General features: G+C 39.3%; 1 long non-coding RNA gene across 1 annotated transcript in view; it reads right to left on the bottom strand.

Moving 5' to 3' along the window:
• LOC141568688 (uncharacterized) overlaps window positions 1-4,738 on the bottom strand; it is a 508,036-nt gene extending 503,298 nt beyond the window's left edge. The window contains exon 1 of the long non-coding RNA XR_012491914.1: window positions 3,598-4,738. This is a non-coding gene — a long non-coding RNA (uncharacterized LOC141568688). The remainder of the gene's footprint in view (window positions 1-3,597) is intronic.
• Between the last annotated feature and the right edge of the window lie 11,996 nt (window positions 4,739-16,734).

Genomic DNA, 16,734 nt, shown 5'->3' with positions numbered 1-16,734 from the left:
GGTGAACACGTGGAGACAGCTGGGACAGTGACACACACTTGGAAAGGGCATGGACCCTCTGCTCGCTTTCCCCATATCCTGCCCCATGCATCCCTTCCATCTGACTATTCCTGAGTTATATCTTTTTATAGTAAACAGGTAATCTAGTACGTAAAATGTTTCTCTGAGTTTTATGAGCCACTCTAGCAAATTAATCAAACCCAAGGAAGGGGTCTTTGGAACTGCCAATCTCTAGCCAGGTGGTGAGAAGCACAGGTGACAACCTGAACTTGCCATTGACGTCTGAAGGAGGTGGTCGGCAGGCAGTCTTGTAGGACTGAGCCCTTAACCTGTGGGACCTGATGCTATCTGCATCAGAATCGAGTTGAATAGTAGGACCCCCAGATGGTGTCAGAGAATTGCTTGGTGATGTTGGAAACACACCTACCAGAATTGGTGTTAGCACTTCAGGGATGATGTAGATTCCACTGTCTCTATTCCTAATGCTGTACTCCACTTCTTGTAAATATATACATATTTATATACATATTTACAAGAAGCAGAGTACAGCATTAGGAATAGAGACAGTGGAAATGTAATGGCTCTGTGCGATGTCAGAGAGTTAGTAGCTGGGGGGAGGGGGATTGTCACTGTGTGAGAGATATAAATGATAAATGTCTAACTATTACATTGTTTTGTGCACCTGGAACTAATTTTAAAAATGCTGAAAAAAAAAAAAAGAATTGGTGTTAGAATCATTAGGTATCCTCACCCCTCCTCAGATTCTGAATTCAGTCCCAGTGGGCGAATGCTACTGTGATATGTGGGGATCTGTTTAATTATTGCTGCCAAACCCACTATCAGGTGCAGTTACAAATTCATGCTACACTCCCATACCATTCCTGGACTTACAGGCATTCCTTGGAGTGCCCAAGTTTTAGGGTCAGCAAAAAACCCAGAAACGGACAGAGGGGAAAAACTAGAAATTCTTGTTGGTCATAATGTATGTATTGGAGAACTGAAGAAGAAACTGAAAAAAAAAAAAAAAAAAAAAATCTGTTTCCTACTCCCCACCCAGTAAATCTGAGAAAGTACAAAATGTTCCCACTTGAGAAGAACTTAAAAGGATATATATTAGGAGATTCTTTATGAGACCCTTCAGATTTGTTCTTCAGAATCCCATGAACAAGATCTAGGACTTGTATTACCACATTCATTGCTAGAGCAGCACCTTTCAGCAGCGTGGTACTCTGGGCAGAATACAAGTATACACAATAAATCCGTTTTAAAGAAAGGTGGGAAAGCAGGCTACTAATATGTGTTCTCAGTTGGATATTTTTTTACCTCTGGTTGTAATTTAGTTGGTTCTGTGGAAAGAGAAAGGCACTTGATAAATCATATCTTCTGAGTCATATCCTGACCTCGAAAATGCTACTTCTCCATTGGGTTCTGTAGAACCTAACGGGGGGCCTTTGAGATAGAATATTAGATTGACCAGGAGAGCCTGAGGATGCTAGATTTAGGGGGAAAAAATTTGAGGACACCTAGTTAAATTTAATTTCAGATTAAAAAAACAATTGAGACATATATTTAAAATGTATGAGGTGTGATCAAAAGATATGGTGAATGTTTAAATAAAATTTAAAAATTGGCAGCTGGGTTGCTCAGTTGGTTAGAGCGTGAGCTCTGAACAAGAGGGTTGCCAGTTCAATTTCCACTGGGCCAGTGAGCTGCACCCTCCACAACTAGATTGAAGACAATGAGCTGCTGCTGAGCTTCGGGAGGGGTGGCCAGACCACTCAGTTGGTTAGAGCACGAGCTCTTAACAACAAGGTTGCAGGTTCAATTCCGGCACGGGATGGTGGGCTGTGCCCACTACAACCAAAGATTGAAAATGGCAACTGGACTTGGAGCTGAGCTGTGCCCTCCACAACTAGATTGAAGGACAACGACTTGGAGCTGATGGGCCCTGGAGAAACACACTGTTCCCCAATATTACCCAATAAAATTTTCAAAAATTTATTAAAATGAAAGACACATTGTCATTAGCCCCCCTCAAAATATTCCCCCTCACTTCAAACACACTTATCCCATCGTCCTTGCCATTTTCTAAAGTAGTTCTGGAAGTCCTCTTTCATGAGTGTCTGTAGTTGTACTGTTGTGGCTGCCTTGATGTCCTGAATCATTTTGGCTTTGGGGAAGAGCCAGAGCCATACAGGGCCAGATCCAGTGAATAAGTTGGATGAGGACACACCATAATGTTTTTGACAGAAATGGCCACACCAGAAATGATGTGTGACACGGAGCCTTTCCGTTGTGACCAAAACATAGGGTGAATACTGCTGCTGAGTGCCATCCAACGGAAAGGCAGGGATCTTCAATACCGGAAGCGGCACACCTAACCTTAGTAAGTGTGTGTGACAAGTTTCAACTTGTTCAGTGCAGTCAGTTGGGTGTGAGCTATGATTGAGAGAAGGTGTGTTTTAAAGTGTGCCGTAAATCATCCTCCATCATGACCACGCTCCGTGTCACATATTACTTCTGGTATATCGCAATTTCTGGCAAAATAAATTCATCCACCTTATTCACCAGATCTGGCATCATGAGACTTCTGACTCTTCCCCAAAGTCAAAATGACCATGAAAGGTAAACATTTAAAATTGATTCAGGACATCGAAGCAGCCAGGACAGTGCAACAAAAAACACAAAAGAGGACTTCCAGACTTTAGAAAGTGGCAAGAATGATGGGATAAGTGTGTTTGAAGCAAGGAGGGATATTTGGGGGAGGATTAATGGCAATGTGTCTTTTACTGTAATAAAGTTTTTTATTTAAACATTCACCATATTGTTTGATCACACCTCATATTCATTGTTTATCTGAAATTCAAATTTCTAATGGGCATACTGAATTTTATCTAGCAACCCTAATCTTCCCTTTCCCCAAAAGAAATTGACATCTCAACTAGAAGGAAAAAAATCAAATTGCTAATTTCTTTTTTAACATAAAGCTATTTTTTTTTAGTGTTATGATAAAATAACATAAGAATACACTGAGTAACAAGTTTTCCAAATATTACGAAAAAAGAAAGGCAATTACATTACAGTTATAATTTAAGGTACAATTGAAGGTCAGGTAGAATCATTCACTTCAGTAGCTCAGATAGTTAGTAAGCACCACTGCATGCAATCACCATGCTAGGTACCAGGAAGGGCAAGTTCAACAAGAGGCGGCCTCTGTTCCCAAGCAGCCATAATCTAGTAGAAGGAAGACACAGAAGAGATGATACACGTTTGACACAGGCAGGAATACAGAGGACACGTGGATTTCACCCCTCTCTTCTGCCCCCCATAGAACCTGGTCCACCACTACTGAGGTATGACTATCAGGTAAAGGGATTTATTACTTTTTTTAATAGGCCAGGACTGTCTGTACTGACTCTTGATTAACATCAAAACTTACACATTGTCTGTCAGATGATAAAATGTCAAAGCTGGAAGCACCCTTAGAGATCTATCTCATCCAGCATGCCTGTTCCATAAACCAGAAGCCTATAGTCCCACAGCCATGGGCATCAGAGCAGCTACCCCTGGTCTACAGGCCCCACCTAGAGTCTTTACCTGCCTGCTGCTGCTTCGGGTGAGGTCTGGCCATGAGGACGGACTGGTCCATTTTTCAGGTTCCAAAAGAGTAATAAATTCCTGCTCCCAGAAACCAAAGCTATTAAAGCACTGAGAATTTTTTTAGAGTTACAAGAAAGATTGCTGCCACTCTGTAACACTCCAATTAGAGCAAAGTGCACAGTCGGTTAGGAAGGCAAACCAAAAGACAGTTATTAATGTCAGATGTGATACTTCTAGCTTATTCAGCAGGTAAATCTACTCATTCAATTCTTTGCCCTCACATGGTTGCATCAAACAGCTAATCTCTGGACTTTGTAAAACAAACTGGTTCAGAAAATTCACATTGTGCTGAGAATTGGTTCACAGAACGGACAGCATGTGGAAATTGACTAATAAATTACTGATGCTAGTTATTTATTGCCAAGAGTCCTTCTTTCCTCTACTTTTCACTTTAACTTAGAGGAATAAGAGGGGGGAGGAAGAAGAATAGAGCTGAGATTCAATCTGGGAGAAAAGGGTAAAACGACACAAAAGCAGTGGAGTACTTATCTTCACTTAGCTCTGACTTCCCTTTCTTCAAATCTTTTAATTTAGGGTGTCTTCCTCTCAGAAATCCTTGCTGTCATCATGTTGGGAAAGTCTTGTGTCTGTCTCCCCAGTACTAGTCCACGCTCCTATTGTTAACATAAGAAACATTCAAATCTGTACAAATTTTTGGTAAGAATTTGAGCCAAACTGACAACAATGCCAGGAAGCAAGATCTCAAATGCTCTAGAAAACGACAGTTTTGCAGTTTCTTTTATACATTTGGAATTAGAAAGGGAGTATGGGAAGATTACATGGGGGGGCAGAAAGCAAGGTGAGGATTGGATTTCAGTATCGTGAGCAAGATTATGTGCTCTCTTGAGGGTGGTTAAGCTTCTGAGGGATCTGGAAAAAAGCCACTTCATAGGTGTTAACCTAGATGCACATAAACAATGGGCAGGGCTTACTTAAGGCAAAGATAAACTTATTACTAAAGAAGTTACATGCCTGAGTCATGACTACTCACCGTGACATACCCAGTTAGGAATTTATGATCAGATCACCCTGTGAGGTTACTTTCAGTAACTGGACTTGTCAGATTTATTATTGAGCCCCCTTTCATCTGTACGATTATATATATATATGCTGATCTCTTCTAGAAAACTAATTAGGACAATTACCACTAAAATATAAATAATTTAAAATAGTTTCTAATCTTCCCAATGCCCCAGCAACATTTCCCTATCCTAACAAAATTAATAAAACTTCAGGCATAAACAGATATTTTCAGTCATTAAGGGTTTCTTCCTCTGCCCCCACCACCATTTATAATAGTGAGATATACAGACCACTGGACAGACAATTTTTATGGTACATACTGGCCAGTCCTTAGTTTACATTTCATAATTATAACTTAAATGCTGGTTTTATTTATAATTTTAGAATTGACAAATAAAGCACGGGTGGTCACATTTTGTAATTATGTCTAAAAAAACAGAATATAACTATCATAAACTATGTAAGGAATTAATGACAAAAGCAATAAAATAGATGACAGAAATTAGAAGAGAAGTGAAAGGATTAGGAAAGAAGTAGAGGTTACTCTGAAGGGGAAAATGACATCCTCTTGCCTAGAAAGTATGTACCGGTTGTCTATTGCTGCATAAGAAATATTGCCCACCTCCCTCCAAAAAACCAGTAGCTTAAAATACCAATAAACATCTCCTATTACACAGAATTTTTTGGATCAGGAATTCATGAGCAAATTAGGTGAGTGGTTCAAACTCAGGGTTTCTCATGAGGTTGTTTTCAAGAAGTTGGCTTCAGGCTGTAGTCATCTGAGGGCTTGACTGGGGCTGGATGGCCTGTTTCCAAGATGGCTCCTCACATGGCAAATCTGGTGCTAGCTATTGGCAGGAAGTCTCAGTTCTTTGCTACATCGACTTCCACTTAGGACTGCTGTAGTGTCCTCATGACAGGACAACTGATTCCTCTAGAGTAAATGATCCAAGAGGAGAAAGGCAGAGCTACAATATGTTTTATGACCTAACCTTGGAAGTCACACACCATCATTTCTGCAATGCCCTATTCGTTACAGAGAGCAACCCTATTCAGTGTGACAGGGTCCCTAAATATGAGGAGGCAAGAATCCCTGGGAACAAGAGAAGGCTGGTTCTATAGTGTATCAATAGATACTTTCCGTCTAAGGTTGATAGAATAAAAATAGATGTTTAAGTATATTATTTAAAGTTTAAAGTTAACCACTTCCAAAAGAACAGACAAAAAATATAATTAACAAACTCAAGGGAAGAGGCAAGAAAGAAAGATGGAAGTTATTTGTCATATTAGAAAATTGACTAATATAGTCTAAATTTGATGTATCAAGAAACAGAAATAAGAATAATATTTAGTCTGGGGATATCCACCTTTAGAATTAAAAATAGAACAGTTAAGAAGTGACCACCTGTAGAGAACAGTACTAAGGATAGAGTGGGAGAGTTTTAGTTCTTATTTAAAACCATTTTGTATCAGTTGATTTTTTAAAGCAATGTGTATATATTACCTTAATAATAATAACTTTAAAAGTTTAATTTTTTTTCTTCAGGACATAAGTATGTTTTTCTATATGACATATGCTGGGATTAACCCAGGAACAATATACTGAAGTCCAAAAAGCTGTTACTATATTTGCACTGCCCCACTGCTAAATAGTCATCTAGTAACACTCAGATGTGCTTAACACAGCTTTACTGGTTTAAAACAAACCATTGTTCAAACAGTAAACTTCTCTGGACTTTATGTTCTAATAACACAACTCTTGCAAAGATTTATTTCAGAAGAATTTGCTTACCTTCCACAAATTCACACTCACTTTAAGAATCGTTTTTTCGTGTTTCATAAGAGTCATAAAATGCAATTGAAAATAAAAACTTTTAGTGAAAGATTATATTCTTAAATTTGTGGCGGTAGGAGCTATTGACCATTTTAGCACCCTAATAAGAAGCTTCCAGAAATAGAAATTAGTTTATTGCAGAAAACCAGTGAAAACCCAATACACATTTCCTTGTCAAAATGTCTTTAAAATTCACCTGGAGAGGAGATGATTTGGGTGGGTGTAGACAGGATAGAGGATAGACCGGCCCCAAGAGAACAAAACTAGCACTGACATGTAGGTACAACAAGGAAACTTTGTAGTAATCAGAGCTGTCTGAAAACCAAAAGGGCTGCCTAGAAAGGGATAAGCTGATAGATATTAAAGCAATCAGGTGACAAAGTAGAACTGAATTACTACCATTCCACTCAACTCTGAGTTTTTTATAAATAAGGTGTTTCCCATGGAGTGTATGTTACCTCCAAAATTTATGCTGGGAAAGTTAACACTTGGGAAATATTTTTGATACAATATTTGACCTTGATGGATGGTAGAAATGACCCACATACTAAGTTCACATAGCAAGTCTTTTAGGGCCCTGGGCATGAAGTCCCCAAATAGAGTTAACCACCTAGAGAATACTCGCTTTTATTCAGGCTTCTTTATGGATTGTAAGCCTGTCACATTTCACTTGTTTCATGAGTATCATCTACAAGCCACACTAAAAATTAATTAGCAAAACAGAATCATCCCCACGATTATAGGACAGTGTCTAGAATCGGGAAGGTAATGTTTGCCACAACTATCTGGCTGGGCCAGAAAGACAGGAGTGCCTGACCATCAGAGGGAGATTCATCAAAGCTCCCCCGAGCAACTCGTCCGTGGTCAGCCCACAGTAAAAGAGGAAGTGATGCAAAGCACAGTCGCAGTAAAGAACAATTGCAAACAACGTGATGAAGCTACAAAAATAGGTAGAGAGGCCAATCTCATCCATCAATCAGCAACAGCAGCTAATTTGAAAACCCATGAAAATTTTATAGGCTAAGAGCTTCTACTGCAGACATTGACGGGGCCTAAAAATCCTACCTTATTCCAAACTAAAGGACACTGGGGTAGAGACACAACTGGGGCAGCTGCCAATGATCACCCAAGATCACATCTGTGCCTCTGCTCTTCAGGGCTCTCTGGTAACAGAGCTTGCCTCTCCCTGGCCCCAGAGATGGCACACAGCTGGGTTAATCACAGGATACCCTCTCCTACCCTGGCCATGGTGCTAACCCAATGTTGGACAATGGCTAAGCCTGTAGGGAAGGAAACTCCTTATTGTCTCGGATTGCAGCACTGGATGGGGAGGATTCTGGAATGTTGTGAGCCTTGTTCCCTACCATTCGGAAAAAGCCCTTCCGAGATAGTCTGTGGAGGCGAAAATGAAGCCAGCGTGGGCACAAGTTCCCGTGGCATTCAAATCTCTAGATCCAGCCAGCCCTCGGGCTGATTCTATGCCTGCCTTTTCTGCAGTTTGTGTATATGAACCAATGAGTTCTTTCTGGCTTTAATTGAAGTTCGGTTTCTGTCACTTGAAAGTGGACTAATGTCTATCATATGTGTAACCAGTTTATTGGAGAGACATAGCTCTTTGGGGGAATAAACGTAAAACATTTATTTTTTAATTATTGCTTCAAGCTGTACTACATTGACTCTCCCTCTCTCATCTTTTAAAAATATGAACAAATTAAATGTCTTTCAGTTTTTATAGGGCTCAGCAAACTCTTTCTGTAAAGAGCCAGATAATAAATATTTTAGACTTTGTGGGTCACATGTGATCTCTGTTGCATATTCTTGTTTATTTTGCAATTCTGTAAAAGTGTCAAACCATGAACTGGAGCTGGGTTTGGCCCCTGGGTAGTTTTGAGCTTCAATCTCTGTTCAGAGAGGCATGTTGGGGCCAGTGTATGTGTCCTCCAACACGGAGCAAATTCTATAGCTAGTCACACATACAACTAAGCCAAGGTCATTACCAGGTAGCCATGACCACAGAGCCAGGAATAAGGTGAGGCAAGCAAGATGCCCAAGACACAAAATTCAAAGAGGCTCTCACGATAGGATGCTAGTTGCTAATCCTACATTTGTGCAAACCTGAGCCTGAGTGCTTTCCTAAATTTTGCACTGTGGGCGCCATCCCTTGCCTCATCCTTCCTCCTTCCCAGATGGTCACCATCTAACTGTTCACTGTCAAGAAGAGGGGACTGGCTTGCTTGCTTTTTTCCTACAATGTTTGCTGCTTGCTCAAAAAACATTGTGCCACTGTGGAAAAGCAATATGGAGATTCCTCAGAAGATTAAAAATAGAACTGCCATAGGACCCAGGAATTCCACTTCTGAGTATTAATCCAAAGAAAACAAAACCAATAATTTAAAAGACATATGCACCCCTATGTTCATTGCAACATTATTTACAATAGCCAAGCTACGGAAGCAACCTAGGTGTCCATTGACGGATGAATGGATAAAGAAGAGGTGGTTCATTTATACAACGGAATGTTACTCGGCCATAAGAAAGAATGAAATCCTGCCATCTGCAACAATATGGGTGGACCTACAGGGTATTAATCCTACGTGAAATAAGTCAGACAGAAAAAGACAAATACTGTATGATTTCACTTATATGTGGGATCTACAAAAACAAATGAACAAACAAAAAGAAACAGAAACAAATTCCTAGTCACAGGGAAAAAACTTACGGTTGTCAGAGAGGAGAGGATTGGGGGGTGGGCAGAAAAGGTGAAAGGGATTAAGAGATACAAACTTCCAGTTGTAAAACAAACAAGTCACACGGATGTAATGTATAGCAAAGGGAATGTAGTCAATAATATTGCAATAACTGTAGTGACAGATGGTTACCGGTCTTGCAGTGATCACTTAATATCGTATATATGCATCTATGTCATGTGTTATACTAGTATATGTCAACTATAATTAAAAATGAATTAAAAATAAAGCACTGGGCTTTTGGCCTCGGCATCTTCTTGGGCTACAGTCAGCTTCACCCCAGATCCTTCAGGTGCTCAGGAGCCCCTCGGGGAGGAGGGGTCCCTGTCACCCAGACACGGTAAATGTCGTCAAGCTCCTCTTGAGGTGGGCTGTCTTCTTACTTGACCTAGGTAACTGTATAGTTCCTGCCCTTCCTTTCACTTCCAAGTTCCTTCCCAAGGAACCCAAAGAACCCCGAGAGACTTCTTCCATAGCCTCTAAAGGGCTGTGGCTGTGGAAACCGAGAACAGGCTAGCAGTTACCAGCCCCTCCACCTGGGCACTCCACGTCAAGGTCCCTTCAAACTCTGCTGGCACAGGCTACTCTTGTAGATTTCTCACCTGCAGAAACCTGCAGACAGAAACAGATGTTCATTTCTATGTACACATACCGCCCCCAAATTCTACGGAGAGATTTCCTGCTCTCTCTAGGCTCTGTCCATGCTCCACTGAAGTGACAATACAAAAAGGATCTGTAAGCACTATTGGTTTCAGATCGATTTTCTTAAAGCCACCCACTCTATTCCCTGGACTTGGGGGAACCACCCCCTTCCCCTTCCCCCAGGAGGAGGAGAGTTTATTGGCCGCCTGCTATAAATACTCTTTCCTCTTAAGGTCTAGGCTTCACTCCTCCTCAAACCCCTCCTTACATAAACTTGTGGATGAAGGAAGTGGTGGATAAACCCAAAATTCTGCAGTGTTGGACAGCAGAGTTTAGGTAGAAATGGAAGGATTTAGTACCCTTTATCTTCAGCTTTGGGCCTTGCCAGCAATTCCAGAATAAGAGGGAAATTCCTATTGAAGATTCTGACACAGTGTTTGTGAGACACGGGTCTTTGCCAACCACACTCGAAACGATCATAGGTAACAACTTTGCATCATTGCTAGCTTCCACTCTAAACTGAATCCTACAACAGGAAACTGCATACTGTTTCCATAGGTGTTAGTACACATGATGATGGCACAAACGAAAGCTGGTCTCCAATTCAAGGGAAAATGTTTCTCAAGAGAAATTTAGCATATATTCAAACATGTTACAAAGAAGTGACAGCTTCAGAAATTGGAAAAACAAGTATTTCCTTACTAGAAGTATAAAACTACTTTCTCACTTAATAGAGAACTTAGTTATTTCGACGTTCCAATTACTGTCTTGTGCACCAGTAGACACACTACCAAAAATATCATGTGTCATTTCAGGGTTGGCCTTAAGGGGTCCAGATCTTTACAGCAGTGGTTCTGGAACTTTAGCATGCAAGACTCAGAATCCCCTGGAGGGCTTATTAACCACAAATTGCTGGGCCCCAGCCCGTTTCTGACTCAGTAGCTACTGTTGGCTGGGGGCTGAGAATTTGCACTGCTAACAGGTTTCCATTGCAGTCTGGGCTGCGGGTCTGGGAATCACACCGTGAGAACCACTGCCCAGAGCATCATTTTCTAGCTCACAGGCAGTGGACCCAATTCAACCTGTTCTTTCTTTATATAGTTTTCTTGTAACACAGCCATACTCATGTGTTTACATAGTGTCCGTGGCTACTTTCTTGGTACAACTTCAGAGTTGAAGAGACTTCACAGCCTGCAAAACCTTTTTTGGTCCTTTACAGAATATTTACTATTTGGTCCTTTATAGAAAAAAGAAAATTGCCAATCTCTGGTTGAGAGCATCAACGTCTAGCCCATAGTCAACCCTGCCACAGCTTCCTAGACTGGACAACAGATGATTCCAGAGGGTAACCCTAGAAGGTTGCTGCCGTGATTCGGGCTTATTTCACTAAATACACAATTTGATAAAATTTTATACTAGACTTAACTTCATATGGGTCATTTATGGCTATATATAACCTTTAAAAATATTTGCTAAAAACCATGCTTTATATTCAGGTCATTATTTCAAATCCTGTAATGAAAAGATTTTTTAAAAAAGATCTCTATACACCTTAGAAGATAAAGAATTGTTGCAAATATCTATGTTATCTAGTAACAAAGGAAAATTGGAAGGATGCAGCATTTATTTTAGTGGAGTTGCACTTCATACAGAGATGTATACACGAGAGGAAAAAAAACCATGGAGTCAAAATTATGCTTGGAAATCTAAGTCACCTTTAAAATACAGTATACAACATTTACAGACCATGTTGGAAGCAGACTCTCAATATGTCCAACACAGCCAATTTTTCCTTCAGTGTTCAAACAGATGGCTCATTCTTTGGGGGAGCACCAGACGAAGTAGTTGGCTTGCATTTGAGGCCATCTTGCATAAAAATAAAATACTTATCTTTAAACACTAAAATCACACTCTGCACAGTGAGAAGCTCACACCACAAGGCACAAAGAATCTATGACCAATTGAAGGAGATATAGATTAATGTCTCCCTTTTAACACTTAGTCTGGGGAATACTTGAGAGAAATGGAAGGCAGAAGTAACTGCACGATTTAAATTCTCAATCTCTCCCTCTCTCTGGCCCAACACATATAGTTAGATTCATAAACTTGAATGTTCTAATAGGACTCCCCTATGTTCATGGAGACACTGATAATGAAATAAAGGTCTTACAATGGTAGTTCATGTCCCACGCCTGGTACCAATTTCTGTTATTCCTCTGCTCTGGATACAAATAAGAAACATGCCTGGGTTAAACTGAAAGGGTAAGGATTTCTTTTTAAGATGTTATCAGCACTACCAGTGGTACTAGTACTTTGACATTGTTCTGTTTATGTCAGGGCTTTTGAGCTCTAAATAATCCAAGCTGAAAGCTGCCTGCGTCATTTCGTCCCCGTCCACCATCTCTGATCCCTGAAGCTGCGGCCATGGCTGAATCCACACCATGACAAAATGCAAACACTCCTATTCCATAGACAAAGCTGCCTTGGGACACTTTCTTCTGACAAAGGCAACTTAATAGGCTGTCACTTTAAGGCCTCATCCTTAGGTATGACAGATACCTTCCAAACGATCCCAAGGATAAGGTAAGACAGTCTATGATCGGAGTAGCAGCTGGGAGATATAAATTTTATACTTTTAGCAACTTGTGTTACAGGCATACTGAATACTAGGAATGCCATCTATACCTATCTTGCTGAAAAAAGATAACCAAAGCGTAAAAGCTTTTTGTTCCTAGTAAAACTGCCCTTCCCCTAGCATACTACTTATCTGACTAAAGCAAAAAGGTCAAGTAAATAATCTAAATTTCACCTTTTTCCTACTTTTGCATAAAAAATAAGAAATATTGTTGTAAGGAAGCTTAAGATGAGAAAAACAGATAGTTCAAAAATCAGTATTTGTTTGACTCAATACAATGTAATTTTCTTACATTTAGTGCTTACGAGTGGAGATTTTTTTTTTTTTAGATTGACCAAACCACTTTGCATTAGAGCATGTCAATGATTAAAGAGACGTCTGCCCACTAGTGATTTAGGACTTCATAATTTCCTAATGGCTACCACAATTTTCCTTTGAGATTTAATAAACACATAACACAAAATATCTTGTCCCAATTTGTTTTAACATCTGAGCCCACTACTAATTTGTACATAGATAATGTGTAAAGTATCTGATCTAAATGTACATACCTTTAATCAGTCACGTACTGGTACTATTACTTGTATACACTCAGTATATTACCAGTGTTTCTATACTTGCACTTTGGGCAGGACAATCCTCAACATTTGTGAGCATCCAGAGCATGAAAGGACATTTATCATCCCTGGCCCTAGTGCACGAAATGCCAATAGTTTATTCCATTACTATGACTGTCGAATGTGTGGGCAGCAACCATGAGCATGCCCCCGTTGCGAAAACTCTACCACTCTCTTCATTCCCTTCAAGAACTACTGGAATGGGCATTAGTATAGTAGAGCCTGGCAAAGATGGCAAAGACAATTCTTTGGAAAAGGATTTTAGGAGACTACATATATTCAGTGAAAGATTGAACTGGAAAATTTCTCGTTATCATAATTTGACTTGCTGACTTTTTTATTACTGAACTGGATTTAATTTTAGAGTAATACATCCGTATGATACTGATTAGAAATAATGAACACTGTTTTATTCTTTTAGACAATTGTGTTCATTTAAGGGTTCATTGAAGAAGGGTTCTGAGTCAGAACTATAAACTTAGGAATTGTACTTCTCCCTACCATGTCACCACACAGGATGGACCTCTTTTAACTTGAAACAATGAAAATATAATGGAAAATAAAGGTATCTCTATAAATTTCACATACCATGCAAGATTTTTCTTTAAAGCAATTCAGATTTATTACTGATTGTATAGAGCACACTTACTCGTTTTAGACTTACTTTTGGAAAATTGTTATGCCTACACATATCACAAAGATATCACACTGCAGAGCCCTGCATAATTATATGTACGAACTATAAAACCAGAAAGCTTTAACTGAGTAAGACTACATGGAGGCAACTATTAAAATGCACGTGAATCTGAAATCTCAAAAGTGGGTACAGAATCAATCTTCTTTCGTACTTTTTCTTCAATAGTTCATCTGCCAAAAGGAGGGGGCATAAAGTTTCATTAACAACTTTCAAATCTTCAGTTGAAATCAAAACCACTCCTTAGCACACAGGTACAGAATCTGTTTTATATAAGTGTGCATTGAAAATAAACCAAAATATCCATTACATTTGTGTATTTGATAGTGACAAACTGTAATGTGCATAATAGATCCCTGTATCTACATATGCACATGAACTGGCTATATTTACTTTAATAGTGAAATTGCCTCCATAGAGTAAATGATACAATAAATGTTCCACTATTTTGAATGGTTGCTATTCCTATTTTATGATCAGTGATATGTCTTCATTGTTTTGAAAATGTAGACAACTGAAATTAAAGTCAGTACAATTCCTCTATAGTAAGCACAAATAGGTGTGTTATATACATGGACACACACTTATAAAAACATCCTGTGCACTCCTTTGAAACAGCTAAAGAAAAATAAGTCATGACTTCCAAAAAAAGTTGTGTAAAATACCTGCTTTTCTACTGATGACATTTTTGCTTCTAGAGTTTTGGATTAACATTTTTAATTCGGAGAATTTATAAATATACAGGAAATGTGTGACATCCATTACACAAGACTCACAGACCAACATAATTCCATATTTATGTTAATTGAAGCTGTAATTTATAACTGATACCAAATAACAGTGCAAGCTTATTACAACTATCAAAGGCTTCTTCATTCATCTGAAAACATTTCTGCTTTTAGCTATCTGCCCTCCAGTACCTTGAGAAAATTTTGAACTACATTCTTGCCTTTTTGGTATCTTTTTACTTTGATCATGGTCTAGATTCTGGATATCTGAGGAATTGAAACATTTTGGGGCATACTATGTGCTGTCAAAATATTTTAGAATATAAAATAAATAAAATTAGAAAAGAATTTCAAGCTTAAGAAACTCCAAATGTGTAAAGAATATCTGCCATCAAATAGGTGGCCCCATGCTCGATGCTATTTAGTTAAGACCCACTGAACTAGACGCCAAGGATAACACGAAAGGATCAGAGAAAGCAGATGGTAACCGAGGAGTGACGATCACTCATAGAAATAAACTCACCCATGCCAATGTAAAAAATATGAGTGACTAAATTATTACGGCTGAGCACACTCTCTACCTGGTTAATTCTAAGTAACCTTAAGATAGAATGAATCTGACATGCCTTCTTTAATCCACTAGGAATTTAAAAATCGTAACAGAAAAAATTTCCTAATGGGTCGATCCAGCACGTCTTCGTTCAGACTTAGAGAAGGAACCAGACAGGCGTCCTTCCACCCCTACTCTGGATTCCATTTGCTTCTGAACCTCATTCTACATTAAACGTTCTCTTTTCTGTCTCTCTCTCTTGAATCCATCTCACCAACCCAAGTCTGGATGCCACATCGACACCCTTGCCCATTATCCTGTTCTTCCGGTGTCTCCTAGCTCAGTGTCCAACAAGCCCACCAGTGGAACTGCTAAGAATCCTGGAAGTCCCCCTCAGAACAAATCACCAAGTTCTTCTGATGCTGCTTAAAAAGCTCTCAAACTTGTCACCCCTCCCATGCCACTGGTACTTACCGAGTCCATGGCTCCACTACTCCTGTATTACAAGTACAGTATGAGCCTTATACATAATCGGAATCCTTAGGTCCACTTTTCTCCTCTCACATTGTAGCTGATTATACATAATCGGAATCCTTAGGTCCATCTCTCCACATTGTAGCCTCCATAATCACACCTGAGGCAAATTACCAAACCCATGCTTCAGGTTTTTGTAAGTCTACTTCCTCCCCTGACGCACCCAACCCTCTTGCCAACCCTCAGGTCTCCCAACCCTCCTTGATTACTTCCATGATCCAACTTATCTGTTCCATGATCTTCCTTCCCACTAGACCATGAGCCCCATGGAGGATTATGTCGGTAATTCCACCAATTAGCACCATGACTGGGACAAATATGTTTCAAATAATTAGTAACTGACTTCAATGACATAACTGAAAAATACCATGAAGAGCTACACTCTAATAGAAGCCTGTGGTTCCCTTCATCGTGAGTTGGTAATTGTTGGCATTTCTCTATCATTTTGTCTCTATCATTTTGTGGTAAGGCTATACCACAGAGTAAGGAAAATAATTTTTCTAATATAACTTTTCTAATACAAAAGTTGTATCTCTAGGATAATTTTTGTGGAGGTGACAAACCATCTGCTTGACCTCTTTCGCTACTGTTAACATTATGAAATCCTATACTGAAGGAAAAAGGCTGCTCGACTTTCCCACTCTGGATTACAACTAATAGCTCAGTAGCTGGGATCTTAATTTTGATTACATTTTTCTTTAATTACCTTATACCCGCTTACACTTGCTACTTACTATCCAATCACAGAGAAAAGATTTCCAGATTGTCATCTTCATGAGTTTTACCACATGCCACTTCCACAAAAAGTTAAAGACAAGCAGTCCTTACATCAAGCACTATAAATATCTCACCCAGAAGTGTCTAAATTTATTGTCCTTAAGCTAGTTTTTTTTTCCACTTAATTAAACTAATCTGTCCATCTCAATGGGACCAGAAACACTTAATTTTGTTCCCATTAGGTATGTCTTGCTTTAATTCCGTGTCATGTGAATCTAATTTTTAAAAAGCAGACCTTATGTTGCCTGGAGGAACTGATACATTGAAAAAAAAATCAAAACTAGAAGTGTCAA

This window comes from Rhinolophus sinicus, linkage group LG14, assembly GCF_036562045.2.
Source record: "Rhinolophus sinicus isolate RSC01 linkage group LG14, ASM3656204v1, whole genome shotgun sequence".
NCBI classification, from domain to species: Eukaryota; Metazoa; Chordata; class Mammalia; order Chiroptera; family Rhinolophidae; genus Rhinolophus; species Rhinolophus sinicus.
Note: the sequence above shows the minus strand (reverse complement) of the source record. Positions and strands in the feature narration are given on the sequence as shown.